The sequence below is a fragment of the Rhodnius prolixus genome, unplaced genomic scaffold (assembly GCF_049639745.1).
Source record: "Rhodnius prolixus isolate KJV_2025 unplaced genomic scaffold, Rpr scaffold_8, whole genome shotgun sequence".
NCBI classification, from domain to species: domain Eukaryota; kingdom Metazoa; phylum Arthropoda; class Insecta; order Hemiptera; family Reduviidae; genus Rhodnius; species Rhodnius prolixus.
This window is the reverse complement of record NW_027411593.1, coordinates 38,091,278-38,107,786: the sequence shown is the minus strand read 5'-3', so window position 1 is coordinate 38,107,786 and position 16,509 is coordinate 38,091,278. Positions and strand designations below refer to the sequence as shown.

Sequence of the window (16,509 nt, the reverse complement as noted above, 5' to 3'; positions counted from 1 at the left end):
ATCAATGAATTTTAAAATATTTACCATTTTTCTATTATAATATGTAAAGTGGAACTATTAATTGAAAAGAAATAACCTCTGGTTCTAGTCTTCTTTTATTTCCGCTCTGACGTCAACCGATTCTTCCTGCACCAGCCTTACTCTGAGCTTCTTATTGGATGAAGGACGTTCAATCGGAAGTTTGCAGATAGAATTTAACAGTTTACTCAAATTTAAAATGGCTCCAACTTACTTCCTTTATACTCGGTTCTCTCGTTGCACTAATTTAGATCTAGGAATTTTTAATTTTTGTATGTTTTACCCAGTTGTCTTTTACTAGTCGCCGCCGCATCTTTTATCTGGACTATCATTTAAGAATTATAGATATTCTTCTTGTATATAACAACTGAAGACTTGATTATCTGGTTATTCTAAAATCTTAATACTTTGATTAAGTTGGCCTTGCTTCAATAATCAATATTGATTCTTCTATATTTTCTTGATTTTTTTAAAAATTATTATTATTTTAGTTAGGTTGTAATATTTTGGCAAATATTTGTGTGCCTATTAGCTAATATTTTTTGAAGACTTTTTGGGAAGATCTAATGTCGTCCCTGCTCTCCATTAGCCTAGGAATGTTTTTTTTGCCTTTTTTTGGCATTGGCTTCCGCCATACAGCCAGCATCGTCTAGGTGCTTATCACTAGAATATCACTCACTCTCCATTCTTACTTATAAATACATTCGCTTCACACATTCATCCCTCTACTATATACAACTATTTACATACAAACTTACAACTAATAGATGGATCAGTACTCTGTGCTCCTGCCATCCTTATAGCTTAACCGAAATTAAAATCACGTAATCCTTCTCTAAATCATTTTCTTGCATTCATTCTAATCGGCTATAACTTTTAAATACATTCATATTTCTTTGCTAGCTCTGCTACAGATTTAAGCACATAGATGGTGGTGGAGAATATTATGTCTTCGTAGCGAAATGGTGCATCTAAAATACCTGTATATATTCGTCAAACCTTCGTTTCCTTTCTACCACATAACGTGGACATATCATTATTATATTTTTGAAATCCTCCTCCTCATTGCAAATCTACGCAAAGAGAAGAGAGGACCGATCCGCACACAGCGTGGTTCGCTCTCAGCCTGCTTATTGTCGTGAACAACCCATTTATTAGTGACAGTTCCTTTAAACCATGGTTGTCTAGGTAACTGATCTACACATAGTTTTATAGAATCTTAGGAATGGTTTCTCACTCCCGAGGGAAGCGCCTCCTATAACACCTCGGAGTCTCCAGTTTTAACACAATTCCATCTTCAACACTGGTCACAATTGATTGGTCTTCAATTGGGCTAGGGAAGTACTGAGAAGACCACATCTTGCTCCCTACGGCGCCAAAATGCTAACTTCTTTTCCCTAAACTGTTCTGATGTCAATCAAAGATTAGGATCTAGGAGAATGAACTATACCTCAATACCCAGATACAGAACAATTTTGTCTGACTTTTTTTTGGTAGAGCTATGAAGAACGCTGTTTTCAATTGTAACATTTTATTATGGTTATCAATAAATAATAAGATAGGCGTTCACTAAGTTTTTAGTAAAAATACCAAGTTTTAAGTAAATTTAATTGCTTAATCTATGGCAAGAGAACTTTAACAGAAGAATTTTGTTACCTATTTGCATAATATGATACTGAAATATCGTTCATGGTTATTATTTTTTTTAATTTTTTTTACTTTAATTATTCTATATTTTCATTAAAATTCAGAAAAATTGACAAATAAAGTATAAAAAATTTAAAGAAAAACTATTTTCCATTTTCCCATATTGTTTTCCCTTACTATCTTTCACACATACACGTGCAGTTTTGTTGTTTTTAAATAAATAAATAATGGCGAGGCCAAATTGTAAGAGTGAGAAAGAGAAAAAGGTAATACAAAACAACAGGTGTGTTTAGTACATTACCTGTCCGCTAGATTGTGTTGATTATAGTGTTGTGTGTATTTAATAGGACCGCCAGAACATTGCTGTACTCGGAGTGTCCAAGTATAAACTAAAGTGCTCTAAACCGGCTTTCCCGAACTGTTCTTCTCCTAGCTGAGATCCTCCTTAAGACATTGTCTTCTTCTTCTTCTTCGTCGTACGTTTCTTCGTACTTCTTCTTCATCTTCAAGTTTTCAGTGCTGTTCGTATATATGTGTGCATTTGTTCATAATTATAATTATTGTAATTTCCATTCTTTGGGTTTTTAAAGTTTTTTACTAGTGTTAAAATTTGATTTAGTTTTTTTTTGGTAATAAATGGTACAAATGTGTTTTAGTGATATGTTAACAACTATTACTTTATCTCATTTTGGGACATTTTCATTTAATTGTCCCAATTTTTGATTTTTTTTTTGTTCTTTGTGTTCATCATCAAAAACACAAACGTCTCATTTGGATTATTTTTTCAATAATTAAGTGAGTATTTATTATTTACAATTGTTGCTTTCCATTGTTAATTTTTCAAATCTATTATAGTTTTAATTTTCTACTATTATTTTGGGTTTGATATATGATTGTATTAACAAAGAGGATCAATATTTTGAATTTTCGTTATTCTGATTACGTATCTTTCGCCGGTCTCAGCTTTTGTCCTGCTCCAATGAAATTTTTTAAAAAAAATCATGGTGAATTAACAAAACGATAAGATTTATATTCAAATTGCCTAAGATAAATTTTTACTTTAGTCATAATCACAATTCTTGTCCGATTGCTGGGGTATTCTTTATTTTTTGGCGAAGCCTAAAATCAATTATTTGTTGTCAATTATTGTGCGATACAGAGTTATTGTGTAGACAAGCGTTGGTGAGCAAAGAACGGCTCGTGGACCCGCAATATTTCTCGTAGAAGCTCTAAATTTGGCCCGCATTACAAGCATGTAGTTGAATTTTAAATTCAAATTCAAATTACTCGTATTTTAAAAGTTTTTGATATAAATTGATGAAGATTTGAAAGTTATTTAGACCCTTTTTCTCCCTTGCCTTCTAGCACCTTACTCAAAGCCAGCAGTTCCGTACAAACAATCAGATTTTACCGTGTCCATTTTGCCAATCCGGCACAATATGCTACTGGGAGATCTCCAACACACATCCCAGATCTCATTAATGCTTGATCAGGTACCCATACCCAGGAGCTTAATCTGAAAGTTCCTACAGCCTCGGCTAGTTGTTGGGGTATCTTCTCTCCCGGGGCGGGCGCAACGTTTTCATAGGAAATTCTCGTTAGGTACAATTTTGCAGTAGCAAAACCTGAAACTGGTCACAATTAAAGGGAAACACGTCATACTATGTGGACATGTAATGTGAACAGAATCTGAGGAGCACTTCATAAATATAATAATTTTTTTAACTTAATTCTTGTTTGTCTGTCTGTCGGCTGTTTAAAAAAGAAAAACAATAAAAATATAGTAGTCGGTCAAAATCCTTTCAACTAGAAATGCCGGTTTATTTTTAGAATACTAATTTTATTTTGGAAATTCCAAAGAAGGAGGAGCTAGGACATCAGTTTCAAAGAATTTATTCCCGCCCGTGCCAATATCTTCCACTGTCAGCGTAAAATATGAGAAAAACTTTAATGTCTGAAATTACCAATTTCCTACTTATTAGAAAATGCTTAAGAGAAACTTTGATGTATCTCAAAATAATTTAGATGACTTAAATTTAAACTTAAGCAAGGATAAAGTTTATTGGCAAATTCTTCTTCTATTTTCCTTTTGTGGAAGGGCATTAAGTTTTAGGCGAAGGCTTTCCTTTTGATTCGGCTAAAGAGATCCTTTGAAGTGTTCATCTTGAAGTCAACCTCACTTTCTAGATTGCCAGCCTTCTTTCACATATACGAGTATTCGTACCTTTCTTTTGTTAACCTCATCTTTTCCTCGTAATAGACATATGAATGTCCTCCTCAATGCCAATCTGCTACTGTATCCTCTTTTCTTTTTGAACTGCCTTTTGTGGTTAACTTCTAAAGATAGTACAAGAACTTGCTGGTAATGATTGCGTTTTTCTACAAATTTCACGAAAGGAGGTTGTAGCTGTTTTTGGTTAATAAACTAGTTTAAGTCCAGCTTCCCTGCGTCAATAATTTCTTTTCCTAGGAGTCTCTTACTGTTTTTACAGTGTGGTCATTAAAGAAAGAGCACTGTCCAGTGGCCGGCAGGTTTCTGGAAAACGCTCCGGACACCAATGATCTCATATGTTGACACGCCTAAAATTAATATGGCTACACATAGTTGATTTTATTGGTCATATTATGAATGTTTTTTTCATTATTTTTGATCACTTCCGGTTTATATCATTGCCAAACGTTGATTCATCAGATTAGAGAAAATGACTTCCACTGTGTTTCGGCCACAAAATGAACTTGCTATCAAGTCCAGCCCTGTGGATTTTAGCCTCTCTTTTATTATATATAGTATACATAAGTATATATCAAAGTGCCCTTATATAATATAGTGGTATAATATACAGGCCGTACGTAATAGAGGTATAAAAATATAAACGGGGATTAAATGAGTTGGGAGGAGATTTGTATCCCTGGAAGTGCCAGATTTCCTTAATGGATTTTCACGATTTTTTTTTTTCAAATTTGATTCTCTTTGCGAATTTTCCCCAAAATTAAATAAATAAATTTAATTTATTATATACTTTAAATTATAGACAAAATCATAGAACAAATTTCGTGCACATATTTTTCCCCATTTTCCTACCAGCACTTTTTCCAAAAGAACTTTCTTAAATAGCATAAAATTAAGAATTTTTTTATTGCTTAAAAATTTTTTATTATTGCAATTAATCTTGGGCATAATAAAAATAAAGACAACAAACAAAAAGTTGTTATTTTTAATTTAAATTTTTATTACGTATTGTTATCAAAGTGTTGGCAGATTACATTGCTGCTCCCCTCCACTCCAATTATCGTACCCACCCTCTTACTTTGGCTTTCAGTTTCCTTTTTTTGAAAGTTTTCCTTTTATTTTTGTCAACAATTTAGATTTCTCTCAGTTTTTTCCAACGCTGGAAATGTTAAGGTCAAATAAATAAGAATATATTTTATTAATTTGTATAAAGTTTCTTTTAAATTTTAATTTATTGCAAATATATACAAACAGCACGAAGTTTTCTTAGTGTGCTTCTTATCGGAACTTCTCCTTTTTTTTGGCTTTTATTCTGAAATTAATTTATTTTTATTTTTCTCAAATTTTTACCAACCTGTCCATGGGAGTATGGAAATGCCAGCCAATATTGTGGACCAACGTTTTCTTAAATACTTTTTCTTTTCTTTTTTCAAGATTTTTCTTCTTACATCTTCATAGTTCTTGGGATATTCGTAGGGAATCCCCAGCCCAAAGAATGCTTAGTCTTGGAACTTGTAGAGAAGTAATTAATGTGTTTAATTACTTAGATTTTGTTTAAATTCTAATTTAACTCTGAAAGAAGTCGTAAAAAAATATATAAGAATATCTACAAAAAAATATCTATTTGAAGAATTTAAATTGGAATCTTTGATAATAAAATATTGAGGCGTTTCAAACATTTACGTCATACGAGGGTCGTTTGAAAAGTGCGTGCAAAAATAAAAACTACTTAATTTTTGGGGGTAAACCTTTTTTATTTTTCAACGTAGTCTCCTTTTAGGCTTATACACTTCGTCCAACGCTGCTCTAGTTTGTTGATCCCTTCCGAAAAATAGGATTTGTCCAAGTCTGAAAAATAGCCATTCGTTGCTGCAATCACCTCCTCGTTTGAATAAAATCTTTTTCCCGCCAGCCATTTCTTCATATTGGGGAACAAATAGTAGTCCGAGGGAGCCAAGTCTGGAGAATAGGGGGCGATGTGAAACGAGTTGGAACCCTATTTCCATTAATTTTGCGACCACAACTGCTGAGGTGTGAGCTAGTGCGTTGTCGTGATGGAAAAGGACTTTTTTGTGGGCCAATCGTGGGCCTTTTTTCTTGCAGCTCGGTTTTTAAACGGTCCATTAACGATGAATAATATGCACCTGTTACTAGTTTTACCCTTTTCCAGATAGTCGATGAGAATTATTCCTTGCGAATCCCAAAAGACAGTCGCCATAATCTTTCCGACCGAAGGAACGGTCTTCGCCTTTTTTTGGCGCAGATTCCCCCTTGGTAACCCATTGTTTAGATTGTTCTTTGGTCTCAGCAGTGTACTGATGTATCCATGTTTCATCCACAGTGACGAAACGACGCTTAAAGTCCTGCGGATTCTTCTGGAACAGCTGCAAACCGTCCTTGCAACACTTCACACGATTTCGTTTTTGGTCAAGCGTGAGCAATCGCGGCACCCATCTTGCGGATAGCTTTGTCATGTCCAAATGTTGATGCAAAATATTATGTACCCGTTCATTCGAGATGCCCTCAGCAATAGCAATCTCACGCACCTTCACTCTTCTGTCATCCATCACCATATCATGGATTTTATCAATGATTTCTGGAGTAGTAACCTCAACAGGGCGTCCAGAACGTTCAGCGTCACTTGTGCCCATATGGCCACTCCGAAAATTTTGAAACCACTTATAAACTGTTCTAATCAAAGGTGCACAGTCACCATAATGTTTATCAAGCTTCTCTTTAGTCTCCTGAGGCGTTTTGCCTTTCATAAAGTAGTGTTTAATCAACACACGAAATTCTTTTTCGTCCATTTTTTGAAAATCACTCGACTTCCTCGATTCAAACGAATGCCAAACACAAAGAAATAGACCGATCTGGCTGAAACTTGGTGTGTGTTCTTCCAAGAGATGCTACTAACTAAACATAACCACGGTACGCGCCAGTGGTGCTATCTCTCTGACTTTGCACGGACTTTTCAAACGAACCTCGTATCTGTGTTATTTTCGCAATAATTAAATTTTCTGCATGTTATAGAGTGGTTTATTACTAAGAGTTGGCTCGTATATAATTTGTTTTGAGTCTTTTGTTAGCAAAGATATATTTGCATATATATATATGACGAGAGAGCACTCCCGGGGGGAGCGGGTGTGCAGTGGAAATTGAATTGAATGAATAATAAAATTGAAATTCAATGACGTCATTCTTTTATAGCTTTTAAAGATTCAAATTCTCTAGAATTCCCTTTTGACTATCTGCTAATGTAAACTTGAGCAAGGATAACAGTAGATAGTAGACAAAAAAAAATAAAAAAAAAATCAGCGCAAACCATATTACTTTTAAAAGCACATATTTTTTTGGATTTATAGAATATATTAACTTTTTGTATTCAATTTGTAAAGTGCATTATTTGCATAATGCATAATTTCTGCCCATTAAAGAAGAGGAATATTAAAATAAATCTTCCTTCTCTCTCAAAGTAATTCTATTGCTTTTCCTCTTCAAAGCCTTCTCCATTATACATGACTTTTCACAAATTGCAAACTCTCGATATGTACATATTTTCAGTCTTTTCATATAGTGAATTTGCAGCGGAAATGGGTTAACTCAAAATTGCAAACGGGAAAAACTGTTGTTGTTATTGCTTTTCCAGGAAATGATGGTGATTTTATTATTGCAAATTACAAGTGTAACACTTGACTAATGATATCATGTGCGGAGCAAGAGATTAGCACAATAAATCATGAGTGCCGTTCAATAGAATAGTGGAAACGCGTAGTTGTTTTGACTCGGTAGTTCATTAAAAAAACTGGTCAGAGAGCTTTAAGTCGACTCCTGGTGATACTGTCTGTCGAATTAATAACAGTAGCTAGTCGATATATTGCTTCTTGCTTCTTTTCAGCTAGTTCAGCGAACTAGATACTGAACGTATGAACTTTCTGGTTACTTATCGACTCTTCAAACTTGCACTTTTGAGATTTAACTCTCCAGTTTGAGAACAATTATGCTTCTAGCAGATAGTAAGTTGCTTTTTAATGATCCAAAATTGCAGAGAGTGATTCACAATCGTATTAGATCTTCCAACCTTTGTTTTATAAGCGCACGTCATTAAATGAAAAGAATAGCTTACATTATTTCGCCTTATTTGTACTGCTGTTTTTCTTTGTGAGCAATCTTCGTCGTGATAAACGTCATGGAGCCGTTTTGTTTGGAGCTCCTTCCTCTTTTGTCTCGTAAAGGTAAGGAAAAAAAAAAAAGAAGCTGCAGACAAATTTCGTAAGCTTTCATCTCCAACTTAGGGAGTGGAGAAGTCAGCGAACACTCATGGACAAGTCAGCAAAGCGATTCTGTGGTCACACGCTTTTGTCAAAATTACTAATCAGTGCAGCATTTTTAGTTGTTTAATGGTACGTGATGCATCGATTCTTCTTAATCGATTTGAGAAGATTTCTCTTGATGGGTTACTAAAATAAATATATTCCATGACTTGTGCTATTCCTCTACATCCCCCTACTACGTACATAGGACCCTTTAGGAGGCTCAGCTCACAAGAACATCCCACCGAAGACAATACTTTGTATTAATACCTAAAAATAATGTGCTTTTCCTCAGGCACCTATATGTTCATTCTAAATTCCACAGTGAATCCACAAGATCCTGCCATTGTGGTTTTTGCAAAGATATTCCTCCATACCATACTTCTACATGCCATAAACCCTGTGAAATTCCTCACCCTTAACAAAACAGAAAAATCTAACTCATCATTTTCTTTTAATTTTTCATCTTTTTACTGGAATATTTATTTTTAAGGAGAAATAATTATTTTTTTGCAATTTAATTTAGATAATTCATTTTCATGTTACGCAATTAATTTGATAGCTTTTTATATTAGTTTAAGTAGTCAAATCAATTTTAAAATCTACTTTTTTTTTAGAAAATCATTATCAGTTCGCTAAAAAAATGTTTTATTAGAATTTTGCAACAGTCTCTAGTGCCACAATTAAATCTGTTCAGAAGTTATACAAATATAAAACGGTAAGTGCTATCAGCACTTACTTATCAGAGAGTTGAGTAGCTAGTGGCATTTTAGCCGCAAAGGTGGGTTGTTAGGGAGAGTTCAGAATAAAAAGAGACAGACTAGAGGATTGGAATTTGAGGATTAGGTACTACGGAATCGTATAGTATTTCAGTTTGTTGATACATAACGAGCGATTACTGTTTTACGCAAGATTTTGGGGTTTAGTTGAACCCCAAAGGTCGTAAATGCAGATAGATTTTGATTAGTAATATATATATAAAATAAGCTTTTGTCTTGTAAATGACCTGATCTAGATCTGTAGTCTAGAAGTAGATTTAGTCGTTTTTTGGGATTGTTTATTTCCTCTCTTTTTAGTCGATTTTGGGCGTTCCAAATAAGTCTCTTGGTCCGATGTACGTACATTCCAAAAATAGCTGATGAAAACTGAGGCAGAATATGGATTTTTGGTTGAATTAAAGGAGGAGGGAAAATAGTTCTTCTAAGAGTAATTGTAACACGATGATGTTAGCTCAATTCTCCATTTTGAGATGGTTCTAAGTATTTCTGTGGGAAATAACTGTATCAGGATCTGCGGAGGGTTTAGGAGGGTCGTGTGCATAGGTAGAAAGGGGTTTTAGATTGGGTTGGCTGGAGTGTAAAACTATGTGTAGGATGGTGCCTAAGGTGTTCTCTTGAGGAAAACTCCAGTTACGTTTTTTTTTTGGAAAGTAAGAGATAGAAGGTCCTCCATTTCTTGAAAGTAGCGGTGATTGAGGTAGGACTGGAGGATAAGGTAAAGAGTGATTTGGAGATAATGAGCCCAAGGTGGTATATCCGATAGAAGGTTTGCTTCACATCTAGGAAACCACCTGAACAACATTATCTCCTCTCCTTGGTCATATAACTGTAGTCATTCTGCACAATTCTTTCCTGTCTAGTGCCATTCTTAGCCAGGACGAAGTTCCTCCCTTATTTCGCTATCCCAGTCCCGCAATGTGGGCATCTTCTGCTTCTTAGAGTCCATTCTACAATCCTTTAATTGTGCTCTCTCATTATGTGACCTTGTGTTCGGCTCATACATCCGGTTTTTGGCGCCCTGGTTACTAAGTCTTGTACACCCTCTTTTTTTTGGGTTAGTACATCCCAGATATTTCTTCTCCTATCTATCCTATTATTCCAGTTCTTATAGTCCTGATAGTTTTTCTCACTTTCTGGATTATTGTAGTTTAATTATTTTTATAAATTCATTCCATATTGTGGGGAGTTATTTATTAAGACACAATAAGGTTGTTTATTTTTCATTAGTTGATTTTTTTTCTTTGGATTATCTAACAAAGTGATTAAGATATGACATACTCCTTAATTGCCCTCTTTTGTCAAGAGTGATGCACTTGAAATTCACACACACACATTGTTTCCTGGTTTAGTTTTCTTGGAATTTAATTTGATTGACTAATCAAGAAAAATGACACCATTACTATGAAACCAAATTTAAAGTGCTTCAATATTTATTCTCTAATAAAAGTAAAACAAATTATTTATGAATTACGTTCTTAGATGATCGGTTTTTTTTTTTGAAGATATTGCCTCCACATTGCACACAGTATTCCATTATTTCTAATTTCATCCCTGTTAGTTATACTAAAATTTACTCTGTTCGGTGAAAAATAAAGAGTTAATTCAAATTTGGCACTTTTCTAAGATAGTAGGTAAATCTTCCTCACTTATTGTTCTTGTATCTGGGTAATCTTAAGAAGATATCTTAAAGATGATCCGGGAGCGTTTTCCAGTCCAGTTAGATTTAACATTTTAATTTTTAGGGCATGTTACTGGTCACAAGGAAGAGTACGGTCGTGTCAAATTTTTGAAACTGAATTTACTTTGTTGACTTGGAAACCCGCTCCAAACGACTTAAACAAACTGAACTTAACTGGCGCCATCGACTGCTTAAAAGACTAAGAGACTGGTCCACGATCTAATCTTTCACAAAATAACAAACTGTTTGATTTACACTTCTATACTAAAAACCATCCTGTACATAGAAGTATTGAAACTGTTGGGTTTAACGAAACGCTCCAATCTTCAAAAAAATTCAATCTCTTCAGTCGCCAATTCTTCGCAGTGTCGTTAAACGGCTTCAATTTATGTTTCAAAATCTAACCATTCATTCAGAATTTGTAAGTCCTGGTTGCTCGAACTTGTTAAAAATAACTTTCATCAAAACTTAGAGTCTCATCCCAAAAAAAAACTCTTTTCTGCCATTGATCGCATCATCACATTCCAGATCATCCTCCAAGGCGAATAAAACGTCAGTGACTGTCGCGATTTTCTCTCCACTGAAAAGAGAACTTTAACCTGGAAATGACTTAAGGAGTGTTACCCTAATCCCTAGGAAACTACTCCCCTCAGTTAGTGCATCTGTATTAGTGTCAATATTATTGTTATTGTTACTAATAGTGCAGCTAGGCTAATATTACTTTCAAAATGAGTAGGAAAAATAAGAATTATCTTTGAAAATATCCGTTTTGAGATACCCTGATCCCTAAATATGAATATTGGGACAAAAATCCCACATCCGCAAGTACCAGTTTATTAAATGGATTTTTCAATTTTCTGATAGTTTTCCAAAAATTCGTCGCATGATTTTTGTTTTTTTAAATTCATATTGCACACACGTAAATCGATATTTTTTTTGGGATTACACTTTTTGCTGGTCCCTGACGCCGGATGACTCTCTATGTGTCATTTCAGTGAAGTTTTACATTCTGAATAAGGTTGGTAAGAATTAAATATGTTTCCAAATACTTTAGTTTCGAGAAATTGTATGCTAATGGTCGAGAATCGTAATAAAAGAATGCACCCTAAATTTTTTAATTAATTCATAGTCTAAGTTTGTACAAATAATAATCAAAGACTATGTTCTATTTTTTATTTTTTGTTTTTTAGATAATTTAAATTTGCAACTTCGTAAATTTTTTTTAAAAAACCTTTCATAATATTCTACGATATGATGGTTAAGTAATCATGGCCTTGAAAATATCAGTAACAATGCTAGAAAAACTATTTCAATATGAATACATAAACTGATATTACATAACTAACTACTGAATTATTTCAAAATATGACGTAGAATCATAATGGTGTTCCACTAATTCAGTAATTACTTATGTAGATTTGTTCAACGGTTGACACTTTTACTCTCATTTTGTTCATAATGAGTCATTCATACTTATTTTATAATTAATGATCGGAAAATGATAATAGATCAATGCCAATAGAGGAGAGGGGGAAATGAGAAACTGAATCTCAACTTGTTAGCCAGTTTTTTTTTAATTTAAGGGCGCGTCAACATCTGAGATGATTGGCGTCTGGGAGCTTTTTACTGCATACCGGATTGTGTTATCTCGTTACACTATCGACCACCGGAGTGAGCTAGCTGTTAAGAGGTTCCTAGGAACGGAAAATTTATTTACTAGTTGATACTATATCTAGGCGAGGTTTAGATTGGATTTAAATGTTGTTTAAAGTATAATCTTTATTCAGGTAAAAAAAAAATTCTGTTAATTGCTTTGATTGGAACGTTTCGGGCTATTTGAACTTCGCGCTCCATCTACCAGTCTACCAATAAAATTCATTACATTATAATACATAGACCAAAACAATGTTGGCCAATAATTAACATACAGGAAGAATTGGACATGCCTCTTCTAGGTCTCCTGTGGGTGTCCCATCCTAACAATACAAACAACTCATTCCGAATGCCCTAACTAACACTCAAAAACAAAATACACTTAGAGCTTGCAATTAATGTGGGTGCGTTTAATACAGGGATCCCCAAACTTTTTTACACAGGGGGGCCAGTTCACTGTCCCTCAGACCGTCGGAGGGCTGGACTATAAAACAATTGCCACTGTCTTTTAAGGCGTCTTGTCCGGGTTGTCAGGAAGAGTTCTAGAAGAAAGATTTTTGAGCTAGAGGATTTATATGAGACTGCAGGTTGAAGTGGAGTTTTCTGTATCTTGTTTTAGCAACTTGTGTGACAAAAGGAATGTTAAAGTCAGTGTGTATAGTCAGGTTGAAGACGTAAAAAGGAGCGTGTACAATAGTTCGAAGTACTTTAGATTGTAGAGATTGAATCCTTTGGAGATTGGAACGTTTGGTTGAACCCCACAGCTCTATTCCATACGCCCAGATGGGTTTCAAAATAGAAGTATAAATTAGTCTTTTGTTGTCCACAGAGAGTTTTGATCTGTCGTCTAAGAGTCTTTTAAGTAGGTGATAGCATCTGTTCAGTTCTGTTCTTTTAAGTCTAGTGTGGGGGTTATTTTAAAGTAAAAACAAAAAACAAAAAACAAAACGGGAACAAATAGAATATTTCAAATAAAGAACAAGTAAATTTAAATCAACAAACTGCTCTGTATTTCTGTGGGAACTATGGGGCCTGCTTTTGGCTAATGAGATGGTCCAATGTCCGGTTTAGTTATAGTGCTTTGTCTTTCTTCCTACTTCTGCTGTTATTTTACACTGTTTTCGGAGCCATGACGCGTGCATCCCGAGTCATCGGAAGTAGTACTGTACATGAGCGACGCAGCGCTTTGCGACACCGCCACATATAGTGCTCCTCCTCTCACTGACCACCTAGTGAAAGAGATGCCCCTTCCGGAAGTGCGGCGGAAGCCGGATAAATGTCCGCGGGACGTATTTTGGGGACCCCTGGTTTAATACATGGAATTTAATGCAAACAATTAAAATTAAATAATCAGAATTTTAATTGTTTTGATTTAATTTTCAAATTTAATCACTTTGGACGATCAAATTCTGGGAGAAGGGAGGAATTGATTAGGGTTTTCCTCAATAATGACAATCCTTTTTACGATGAGTTGAAGTGGCTTTTTGCTGTCTATCGCCGCCAATATTTTTTGGCTTCTTTCCTTTTCCAAGTCATCCAGTCTCAAAGGTCTTCCTATATTTTCCAACTCTTTAAGTTTAAATCCTCGATACATTCCCGTAACACTAGATCTCGCTCATCCGATCTCTATATTCCCTCTCACCGTACCTCATCCTTTGACAAATCCTTCCTAATACGTGCTACCTCTCTCTGGAACTCCTTACCATCATCTATCCGCCATGCTCCTTACCCTTTCGATCTTTAAATCTCGTCTATTCAGTTATCTCCTTTCTATACAGCTTCCTCCGAAATTGTAATTGTTTTAATTTATTTCCTTAATTTCTGCTCTTATTTTTATTGTTTTATCACTTTTTTGTAAATACTTATTTATTTATTTATTTTCTGTTTAATCACAGGCCAAACTATTAAGGCCTCTAATTGTACCTGTGTTTATTCTTAGGGGACAATTGTCCCAGAATAATAAATTTCTTTTCTATTCTGTTCTATTCTACTTTTTATTTCACTTGCTTGCTGTTGGGTCACATTAATATTATATTAATTCTATAATTTAACTTGAATAAAAATCAAATGTAAGACTGAATTACATTTGAAGAATAGAAGTGGGAGATACTTTGTGTTGAAACTCCAGATTGTTTTTATGGATTCTTATTCCCAGAATGGAAGATGGATGAATTGTGTTGGCGTATGCATTTAAAATGTATTTTAGGAGCGGCGGTCAGTTGAGCGTGACTTTTTCTCCGTCATTTCTCTTCCAAAAATAGAAAATCCATTAAAAATCAATTCTCTTATCATTCTCACCATTATCAGCTCTTCACAATTAACATAAACCTCCTCACCACCCTCTCTGCTTAAGAAGTACTCTTCCCGTTTCTTTCTCCTTAAATCTTCACGCTCCATCCATCCAGAAAGCCTAGGGCAAGGTTATTTAGTCAAGGTCATTCATTACAGATTGCACACACACACACACACACACACACACACAACCAATTGATTACAGTAAGAGTGTATGCTGTGCATACTACCAGAGGACTTAACCAGTCCCTCCGTCACCGCAAGACATAATCAAGCAGCATGAATGGGTAGTTGTTATCCAAGAGTAGGGAGGAGCATTTCTTGGTTGTTGTTTGTAGATTGATGTTTTGTTTGCTCAACTCTCACACTGGACATTGTTCCCTGGTTGTTCTCATTATTTATTTAATGTATATATATATATATAAAATATTACTACACGCCATGTTGTGTCTTCTATTTTGTTGATTAAACTACTCAGCATGACTGATTGACGTATCTATATAAAATATATATCAAGTACAACGAATGGCTCCTCAATATTGCGTAATAATATAATAATAATAAAAATTGTAATGGCTTTATTATTTAATTCATTTTATTATTTTAATTAGTAAATATATGCTTTTAAAGCCATAATCAAATTTTGGGAAATATATATTATTCAACGTATTACGTATTATATGTTGCAGTTTATTTAAAAAAAATAACAAAATCTACCTCAAATAAAATCAGCGAAATTAAATAATTTATTAAAAAATATTTTATAGAATTTTGCCATTTTCTAAAATTCTTTATTTAGAAAAATATTTCACTTTTATTTGTATTTATATTTTAATATATCATTTTGAATGATAAAAAATTCATTATCTTATCAAGAATTTGCTTTTAGTGCATCGTAATTATTGTTAGCTGTTTACAAACTGAAAAAAGTTAAAGTTAAAAAGTTACTTTGGTTAGTTATTTAGGGTATATATAATCAATATGTAACTTCTTTTGTGGAGGGGATATTATGATAAAGAAGTATTGTATTGGTTTCCTTATTTTCGATATAAAGCTTACATCCTGCTTGGAACAGAAAGGGTTAACAGTCTTGTTAATATGATTATTTTGACTTTTCGCCCTTATTATTTACTATTTTCTTAAAAGTTTGCCCTTAATAACGCGTAGTCTATAACCGGCAACGTGCAGACCAAGAAGAAAGGTCATTTAGTTGACGATAGCATGACCTAGACACGCCATTGTTCTAGCTGCATAAATAAAATTATTTATTACGTCATTAATGCTTGGATTAGATAATTATTTAGCGGTAACTACCGCAGAACTCTATATAGAACTCTATATGTTCGAATAGATTCAGAACTTAGATTCTACGAATCCTGCTCAAATAAGAGGACAAACGTTAAAACGTAAAATACATTATTCAGCCATTTATTTACGATTCCCTTTGGTTGGTTGTGATGATGCGCCGCAGTCTAGGTCAAGGTTTGCCTCGGCTCTTCGTCGTCTTTATTTGGTAAAAAGGAATTACGTTAGTATTTTCTCTCTCTAATTTATTTGTAAGATGAAATGATTTTTGTATATAAAGGTTTTTAAAGGAGAATCGAAACTTGTTTTAATTGTTAGTTAAAATATTATTGGATAATTGGGTTTAAAATGGTTTTTATAATGAGTGAGCACAAGGAAAATATTAGTAACTTGTATAATGTAACTGTTTCGAGACCTTACTTTAGATTTTAGGCGATTGCGATTTTTTTTAGAGAAATGAGGGAATTGTAAATAGCAAGAGTTATAAAAGAAAACTGAAAATTTATATGATACTAACTATCGATTAATTTCTCTCTCTAATCATATCGAATACTTTGTGACTAACTTCATTTCAAATTTTTTAGACGTAGTTCTTCT

The 16,509-nt window shown here is 34.0% G+C and overlaps 1 protein-coding gene across 5 annotated transcripts in view; it reads left to right on the top strand.

Annotated features, from left to right (window-relative positions):
• LOC141451422 (uncharacterized) overlaps positions 1-16,509 on the top strand; it is a 395,982-nt gene that overhangs the window by 161,894 nt on the left and 217,579 nt on the right. Inside the window, exon 1 of one of the 5 annotated variants that reach the window (XM_074122796.1) lies at positions 1,995-2,460. The exons of the other annotated variants lie outside the window; for them this stretch is intronic. The gene's annotated coding sequence lies outside the window, so the exon portion shown is untranslated. Of the gene's footprint in view, positions 1-1,994; positions 2,461-16,509 lie in introns of those variants that run through there. 5 annotated transcript variants of the gene reach the window in all.